The sequence below is a fragment of the Mytilus edulis genome, chromosome 10 (genome assembly GCF_963676685.1).
Source record: "Mytilus edulis chromosome 10, xbMytEdul2.2, whole genome shotgun sequence".
Classification (NCBI taxonomy): domain Eukaryota; kingdom Metazoa; phylum Mollusca; class Bivalvia; order Mytilida; family Mytilidae; genus Mytilus; species Mytilus edulis.
The window spans coordinates 44,564,944-44,575,284 of NC_092353.1; positions in this window are offsets into that span (position 1 = coordinate 44,564,944).

Genomic DNA, 10,341 nt, shown 5'->3' on the forward strand with positions numbered 1-10,341 from the left:
GTTGTGTATTACCAATATGGAGAGATTAAGATGGCCATCTTTTAGTAAAAACATCATTAAAGGGGAATAGCTCTTGTGGTTTATGTATCCTAGTTGTGTATTACCAATATGGAGAGATTAAGATGGCCATCTTTTAGTAAAAACATCATTAAAGGGGAATAGCTCTTGTGGTTTATGTATCCTAGTTGTGTATTACCAATATGGAGAGATTAAGATGGCCATCTTTTAGTAAAAACATCATTAAAGGGGAATAGCTCTTGTGGTTTATGTATCCTAGTTGTGTATTACCAATATGGAGAGATTAAGATGGCCATCTTTTAGTAAAAACATCATTAAAGGGGAATAGCTCTTGTGGTTTATGTATCCTAGTTGTGTATTACCAATATGGAGAGATTAAGATGGCCATCTTTTAGTAAAAACATCATTAAAGGGGAATAGCTCTTGTGGTTTATGTATCCTAGTTGTGTATTACCAATATGGAGAGATTAAGATGGCCATCTTTTAGTAAAAACATCATTAAAGGGGAATAGCTCTTGTGGTTTATGTATCCTAGTTGTGTATTACCAATATGGAGAGATTAAGATGGCCATCTTTTAGTAAAAACATCATTAAAGGGGAATAGCTCTTGTGGTTTATGTATCCTAGTTGTGTATTACCAATATGGAGAGATTAAGATGGCCATCTTTTAGTAAAAACATCATTAAAGGGGAATAGCTCTTGTGGTTTATGTATCCTAGTTGTGTATTACCAATATGGAGAGATTAAGATGGCCATCTTTTAGTAAAAACATCATTAAAGGGGAATAGCTCTTGTGGTTTATGTATCCTAGTTGTGTATTACCAATATGGAGAGATTAAGATGGCCATCTTTTAGTAAAAACATCATTAAAGGGGAATAGCTCTTGTGGTTTATGTATCCTAGTTGTGTATTACCAATATGGAGAGATTAAGATGGCCATCTTTTAGTAAAAACATCATTAAAGGGGAATAGCTCTTGTGGTTTATGTATCCTAGTTGTGTATTACCAATATGGAGAGATTAAGATACACATAGTCAGACTACAAAGCTTATGAACCACAATCAGAAGCTTTGATCTTATTCCAATGCCAGTCTGAGCTCTTCACTGTCTTGCTCTCACAATCAGAAGCTTTGATCTTATTCCAATGCCAGTCTGAGCTCTTCACTGTCTTACTGTCAGTAGGATATTATCCAACCATATACTGTAAAGCAAGTAATTTTCGCGATGGTTTTATTTTTGCGACTTTGCAAGAAGAATAATATCACAAATATAAATCGTTGGAAATATGTAAATCACTAAATTTTAAAAATCTTGTGAAATGGACCAGAAAGGGCTAAACGCAAAATAAAGTATCTGCTAAAATAGTTGGTTTACAGTAATATACTGTGTCTAGAGTTTTATGTTAAGCTGTATTGACATAATTATTAAAGCTACGTAGCTCACTACTGTAGTCCAAAGTTGGACAAAGAGAGAGAAAAGGCATGTTGTCTTTTCTTAAGCATGTTAGTGTGATAGGTTGTAAGATGTCTTATACTAAAGTTAAACTACCAAATACTCAATTGGTTGTGTGTGTCGAAAAGACTGTAAGAGTAGTCATGAAAACATAAAAAGTAGATTCTATTCTTTCTGATCCTCTTGTAAAAGTCATGTAATTCACGGCTTCAGAATCTAACAATTCTGGGTAATAATTTCAAAGCATACACCAAAACGTTGTGATAACGTTCTAATCAATGGAAATTCAACCAATGACATAACTTTATTTTTATTTTGGTATACGAACAATGAAATTACCCATAGTCCTTTAGATTCTGAAAAGGTGAATTCTCCAACAGCAATAGTTATGTACCCGGTAGGTAAGAAGATCAACACCAAAGTAAACATATGCTTGTATAGTGTAGATACACAAACCCCTGTTGTCAGGAGATCTATTTCTACATAGATTATAAATGAATCATATTGAGATGTTAATCTACAGCTAATTTCCTAATGTTCGTAGAGTAAAACATTGGTAGGCTTGCTTGCTCTGTTTGTATAAACCTTAATTCAAGCTTCATAATTAACATTAACAAAGTTACATCTTCAAACAATATATACATAGGCATATTTTAACCTGTATATATTATACACAGATACATTCTGTATTTAAATTTGAATTACAATTGTACAATATACAAACAAAGCAATCAAGCTAACCAAAATATTGCTTTGCATGCATTGGGAAATTAGCTGTAATTGTGTGAACATTTTATTATTTGTATGCATGATGTACTGTAAATTCAGAAATTATTGCGTGCATTTATTATTGCCTTTTTGTCATTTTAGACTAAAACACAATTTTAATTTTTGGGATAGCGAGAAAAATTCTGTTTAATTCCTTAAAAAAAATAATAATACGAGTTTAAATTATTGTTATTATAAATCTGTCACATTTTTCACAATAATAAAAACATCGAAATAATTTCTGAATTTACAGTATCCTCACTGTGTAATATGTAGAGAATTACAGATCTAAGACATTATTGCTGTACAGATATTGGACAAAGACTTTTTTTTTATAGTGAAGTTCACCATTGCAATGTATAAGTTTATATATATCACTGTTACATCATACATTTAGTCGAAGATAATGATGGACTGCAAAAATTTGCACAGTGGCTTGCATTAATGTACATGTAGGTAATAATCTAAATGTTCAGATAATTTAGCTTTCACCTTAGGGATATAAGACATACTCCTGTATTTTTCAAAAAATTTGAGATGCTTTTTATTTATTTGTATGTATTAATGGAGTCAATTGCTTGCCACAAAGTTGTATTGTTAAGGATGTGCTTTTTGGTATTCCACGTCTATAAATAATGTAGGTTGAGACTATACTGGAGTTTATTTCTGTATCAATTTTTTCAGCTCTATGCCATTATAAATAAATTTGGTGTTTTTACTGTCTTCTGATTGGTTAAAATTATTAGTTTTATTTTCAATGTTGTCAATTTTGGTGGCGACACGCCCACTCTGACGTTGTGTATTCATACGCCAACATGTGTGTACGTTGTTATTGTTAATATACATAATATAAAAAGTTCTGTGAGCGTTATTTTTGATAGAAATTTATTTATAATGAATGGCAATAATTTATTTTGATTTTATTGAACCATAAAACTAATTTTTGACTCTTCACATTTTACATAATCCGCTTCGCGGATTATTCAATGTGAAGAGTCAAAAATTTGTTTTATGGTTCAATAAATTCAAAATAGATAATAGCCATTCATTAAATAATATGATTACATTAGATTTTGGGAACCCACCTTCAATGTGGATTTAAGAACCCCCCTAGTTTATATTAAATTTTGTGAAGATCCTAACCCACATATTTCGATGCAAATTCGTAATCCATCATCTACTTCTCAGTTATCATATATGTCTGAAATTATTGGCTGCATTTATTATTGAGATTATTGAAAACTTCCATACAGATATATGTACCAGATATCAGAATATGAATTCCAGTGGTGGATCCAAGGGGTGGAGGTTGGAACCCCCCTTTTTTTGACAATCAATGCATGTGAATGGGGAGATGCAGTTGGACCCCCCCCCCCCCTTTTTGTCCTGGGTTAGGAACCCCACCCACCCTTTTTTAAATGGCTGGTCCCCTCTTAGACAGTCAGTGGGTCCCCACTTTTGAAAAATTCTGGATCCGCCACTGTTTACAGTATACACCTTGTGTCTAACTGTCAACTTTAATAGACTTAAAGATAATTTGTCATGTTTAAAAAGTTTCATTAATTACTTAACACTTTCACTACTTTGTCCGTGTCCGAGGAAAATTTGCATACCCAGATTCCCAAAGGTTTCAGAAGATGAAATATTAGTTATTTATTCATTAATTACCTAGGTATAATATCACCCCATTGATATATTTGACATATAAAAAAGTGACCCAATCATCAAGCGATCCATTATATGATGCAGACTGCCATTACAATATGTACATGTGTTGCTGTGCAATATTCTTTTAATGATGTATTTTGTTAATCATGTATTGTATGTCCGACAAATAACTTCAAAGGTTTAGGCATTCTTATTTCATTAAAACCAGTTAATAAACTGAATGTAATCATGGCTTAATTGAACATTGAAATGTTGTAGTTTACCAATTTTGTAACCATCAAATATGTGAATAGGGCCACATGTTAGTGCTTGGTATTTATTGTATTATGATTTTCCAATATATTGTTTCTAAATTCATCATGTTATTAAACCATTTAAATTTGGATTTTTTTCGTTTTCTTTGTTTAAAAGATGTAGTATGACACATATTCTTCATTAAAAAAAAATGTTATTCTATAGGTATGGATTAAGCCATAAAAAGAATGTAAATAAGAAGATGTGACATGCTTGCAAATGAGACAGCTCTCCATCCAAGTCACAATGCGTAAAAAAAAAAACATTATTGGTAAAAGTACAGCCTTCAACAAAATGACTAGTGTAAAACATTTGAATCAGGAAAGTTCATTTCAGATTAATTATAAGCTGCAATTTTATATGTATAAAAAGCACACCCTCCACCACATCTTGTTCGTCTGTCTGAAATTTAAATTATTATCTTCTTGTCCATTAACTTATTGAGAAAATAACAAATGTTTCTTAGTGTGGCTGAAAAGTCCAAAAGTTGAAATGCAATCAAAGAAAAGCTAAAGTTGTAATAAATAAGGTTTTTTCCTTAAAGAACAAAATGTATTTTGTAATTAAATTAACAATGAAAATATTTTCCCCTAAAAACTTTGATACCTTTGTTAAACAAAAGTTAATATATAGCCATGATGGCCCATGAATACACATATTGTTTCATTCTGCATTTGTGTGTATGGCTTCCATTAATGTTTATGTTGTTTTGTTAGGAATCACATGTGTTTGGTATACAGTCGCACTAGCATCAATAGGAAAAAAGCAGATTATAAGCTTGATGTAAAAGAGTAAAACCTTTAATGTAACAATAGGCAGTTAGTTGGAGCAAATTTCCTAATGCATGTAGAGTAAGATTTTGGTTGGCTTTATTTGTATGAAATGTTTGCTCAAACATTCTAATTCAGATTGACATCAGAAAACAATATAAACAGGCAGGGTTAAATTTGCATACATTATATTTAAAAATGATTGGACATTATCAAATATTCAAATTATGATATACAAGTTTAACTCTGCCTTCCGGGTACTTATATTATTGCAGATGTCAATCTTAATTAGAATGATTGAGCAAACATTAATACATACAAAGCAAGCAAGCCAACCAAACTCTTACTCTTCTTAAATGTTACATGTCTCATGAAAGAAATATATGGAGAGGCAATCAACAATTTAAATATAAACTGGTGAGGTTTTCTCATAAATTCTATCATTCAGTGCCTGACAAAAAAAATGAATAAGGTAACATGTGAAAACAAAATGACAATGACAGAGCATCATCAATATCATAGTTTAAAAAAATAGATAAATTGACATAATAATTTTAAACTACAACTTCACTGAAAATGAGATAAGTTTTCAATTCATTATCTATATTACCTGTATCCACAGTCAGGTTTGTGTATCTACTTCTTAAGTACAGTCAAGCCCTGTACCAATTAACACCTATATGGTCCGAGACCACAATTATTTCGTAATAATTACATTAGATGTATGTTTCATTATGATACTTTATTCTGATTGGCTAACTGCACATCTCGTGTTATTCCGTAAGCAATTGCATTGCTCATTAAAACTTTTCATTCATGATAACACGTGGTCCCACAATAAAGTGCACAGGTGAATTAAATAAAACAATAATAAAATTCGAGTTTTCATGATCATAGCTAAAAAATGTAATTATAAGTATTGAATGCTTCTTTTTGTAACTTCATAGGGTTGTAAAAGCGTTGACCGTGCGCACATTTTTAGTATGAAGCGCTTCCGCGCTTCATACAAAATGTACTTCGGTCAATGCTTTTACACCCCAATGAAGTTACAAAAAGAAGCATTCAATTCTTAAGTGCATTTCTTTTAGAACATAAATGAAAATAAAAAAAACCCAACCTGCGCTTTCTCAAAGAAACTTTTACAGTGTGTTGTACTACTTTTGGGACAAATTATATCAAAATTATAGAAAACTTCATTGTCTCTAACTCAAAATATGGACAATTTTATGTTTAGGGCGTCTTGAAATCTTTTGACAGCTTCCAAAGTGCTAATTTTAAACCTTTTTCAGCTGGACCAAATCACTTCTTTCCTTTAAAATTCCGGACCCAAATTTTTTTACAGTGTAATTTCACCTCCCTCTTCAAAAACGACTTGATGATTTATCAAAATTTTGTACTAAATGGTGTTTAGAGGTCAATCTATCTAAAACCAAAGTTATTATATTTAACAAACCTGGTAAACTTTTAAAAGAATATTTTTATTTCGAAAAAGATACAATAGAATGTGTTAACAATTATAAGTATTTAGGTTTAAAATTTATATCTAGTGGACTTTTTAAGCAGGGAAAGGAAGAATTATACAAAAAATCACTAAAAGCTGTATTCAAATTGCAAAGATCTTTATCATCTTCCAATCCAAGTATTTCTACTCTATTACATGTATATGACCATACAATAAAACCCATTTTAATGTATGGCAGTGAAATTACAGGTATGTTTAAAACTAGCTCTGCAGCATGCCAGAAAGAAAGTGAATATTTATTACAGCACATTTATATGAATGATTTTTTAGATAAATCCAATTTAAGATATATGAAGTATATATTAGGTGTAAACAAAAAGTCTTCTAACCTAGCTGTGCTAGGAGAGCTTGGTAGATTCCCTTTATATTTCTCAATTGTATTATCAATGCTAAAATATTAGTTTAGAATAAAGAATATGAAAGATGGTTTACTGTATGATACCTATATGTGTAACAAAAACATGTTTAATAATAATATTGAATGCTGGTATTCATCCATACATTTCATTTTTAAAAAGATGAATATTCATAATTTGGAAGTGAAGCTCAACTTTTTTATCAAGTCAGTTAAGCAAAAACTTTGTAATAGTTTTATAAAATTTTGGAACACAAAAAGAACAGATACACAGAGTAGTAAATTAGATACTTATTTCAAACTTAAAACTTGTTTTTCGAAAGAAATGTATCTATCTTTAAACAATTTTCAATTGAGAAGTGCCATATGTAAAATTAGAATCAGTGCACATGATCTCAAAATAGAAAGAGACAGGTATAAAACATTATATATAGAAAGAAATCAAAGGCTTTGTAAGAAATGTACTCTAAATCTGGTTGAAGATGAACAACATTTTATAACTGGTTGTCCAGCATACAAAAATGATAGGGAGATATTTTTCGAGGAGATAAACTGTATTTGTCCTAATTTTATACATCTTTCAAATGAGGCAAAATTTGTTTGGTTATTTACTAATGAAAATTTGTCTATACTTAAATATTTAGGGAGCTATATTATTACATGTCTAGAAGTTAGACGAAATGTTAATTAATGTATGTAATAACAATGATAATTGTAATGATTTTATGGTTCTCATCCTGCCTGGAACTAAATGTATTTGATTTTTATAGAATGAAGATAATAACACCTATCTGAACTTTTTTAATGTTTCCTTTTATTATATAAAAATGTTTTTCTGTTACAAATCATGATGTATTGTTCTATGTGTACATGTTATGCTGCCCATCAAGGGCCCTTGATTGGAATAATAAAATATTCTTATTCTTATTCTTATTCCTCCCTACTTGCAATTTGAGGCATTAAACATGGAGAAATAAATTTGGAAGGGGTATAAAAATTAATGGCAAGTAACCCACTGTCAACACAAGGGACTATATTTGTGAACAACGAAAGAACAACGAAAGAACAACGAAAATCAAGGGACGACAATGGTGGTCTCGGACCATATACACAGGCATTCTTGAAAAGATTCTGGTTCTAACAAGTGAAACATTTACCAAGAGTATAGATATAGGAATGAAATCACATAAGTGATGAAGGCCAACTTTTGTTCTGAGATTCTATATCTTTAAATACACATTAAAACAGAAGTTTGATTCAAAGTACATTTCGATTTCTCAAAGAAATTCTCAGAACATAAGCAACCATAAATAACATTGTGTGGCAATTTGACTTTAAAAATTCATATATGATACAGTTTATATGAACCAAATAATAAAGGTCTATTGAATGGCCTTACAAGACAAAATGCTAGGCTTTTAGAAAGTAGATGTTCAATAAGCATCTGAACAACTTAATTAAGTGTCTACCACTAGTCCTACTTCAGTTACTTTTCAAATATATCAAGTTGAGAGACCAAACTTTCAATGTCTATGTTTACAGCTTGTGTCTGCTATATAGGTATTGATTGGTATTAACTGCTGATACATAGAACAAATGATGACTTGTGTGATAATGGGTTGGAATCTCTACCTTGATGGTCAAGGTCACAATCCTAGATTTTAGAGACCAAACTTGGTTAAAATTTCCAGGTTGGAGTTGAAAGCCCTATGGTCCAAGTTCTCAATTCATCTATCATTAATCATATCTGCTCCATATTAATGGGAAATTACTTGGAGTTCAAAGGTGATCATTTATAGAAATTTTCACCACCATTAGAATGTTTTTTTGGAAAATTAACTTGAATGAAGCTCAAACTTGGATTGAAGTTTCAGACCATTTTATAATATGCTTAAAAACATGTCTAATCCATATCTTGGGTGCCAAATTGGTTTCAATTGAGGACCAAATATTCCTAAAAGTTTTGCCAAAATGAAATACAGCTAAGGAAATCTATTCCTGTGGTAGAAAAGCCTTAATTTTAGTATTTCAAAAATTCAAAGTTTTGTTAACCGTTTAATTTATATTTATAAACATATCAATGATAACTCTACTCAACACAGATGTGCTATTTACTGGGCTTTTGATACCCTTGGGGAAATAAATCTCCACTTGCATATCTGTATATTTGTATATTTTTCATATTTATCTCAAATTCTATTGTTTATAATATTTTTATGACAAAAAATAGTTTTTTTCATGTATAATCTAACAATTTATGATAACCATTCCTAATAAGGGACTAAGTGCACATCCAACAATTAACAACATGCATGTAACTGAAAATGGTGTGCTAAAACTGTTAAGCAACTTAAATTCCAGATGAGATCCCAACAAGACTTCTCTTTACATCCATGTTGGCAAAATTGTTACGATTGACACACTTGGGTAGGATTGCTACGGATGATTCCGACAACAATTGTAGGCATGTTATACACCATTGTAAAGATAAATCAATTTTGATTAACGATATAACAAGTATAAGTGTGGTCAGGGACTTTCTATACTAGTATATATAGTATAGAAAGTCCCTGGCGGGGTTGTTAGCCTAGAAAGCGGCATATGATGGAATTTTGTCACCGCCTGGCATTTTTCTAAGGCAGCAACCATTTGATTTTCTGGAAAGGGGGGGGGGGGGAGGGGGCTATGGTTTTTTTTGGAAAAAAAAGTTTGTTTCCAGTTTTTGGAGAAAAAAATAATTTGTTTTTGATTCTGAGAAAAAAAAATTGTTTGTTTTACCCTCAGCTGCCACTATATGTAATGCTAAAATTGAAAGAAAAAAATTGTTTTCGACTTGTCGCGAAATAAATAGATTGTTTTTCGCCGCAGGCAAAAAAAAAAAATTGTCCAGAAAAAAAACCCAATGCCCCCCCCAGAAAATCAAATGGTTGCTGCCTAAAAAGCAAGTCCAGTACCTTCCGTTATATTAAGGTATATAGGGAAAAAATTCTGAGACAAGAGTCTTTCATGCGTCAAAGAAAAAAAATATAATGCCTTTCAAGACATCATAATTAGGGAGCTACCATTTGATTTTTATGGGGGGGGGGGGGGGGGGGCTATGATGAAATTTGAAAAAAATAGGCAGGACAGGAGTTTTGAGTAAAAAAAAAAAGTCAGGACGACAATTTAGGTAAAAAAAGTCAGGATTAAATTTTTAAAAAAAGCAGGACCAAACAGAGTGAAAAATAAAAAGGCAGGACAGAGATTACAGTAAAAAAATGCAGGACAAAATTTTTCATCCTAGCCCCCCCATAAAAATCAAATGGTAGCTCCCTTATTTGGACTGGATCTATACCATTTGATGCTACATATATTTCAGTTTGACATAGATGGATAGTTGTCTGAAAGCGTTTGTATTTATCATTTCCAGGTGTAAAAACAGAGTGATTGATTTAAATTGAAAAAGAACTCGCAATCCACACAATAATTTTTTTAAATTACAGTATCGAGATCAC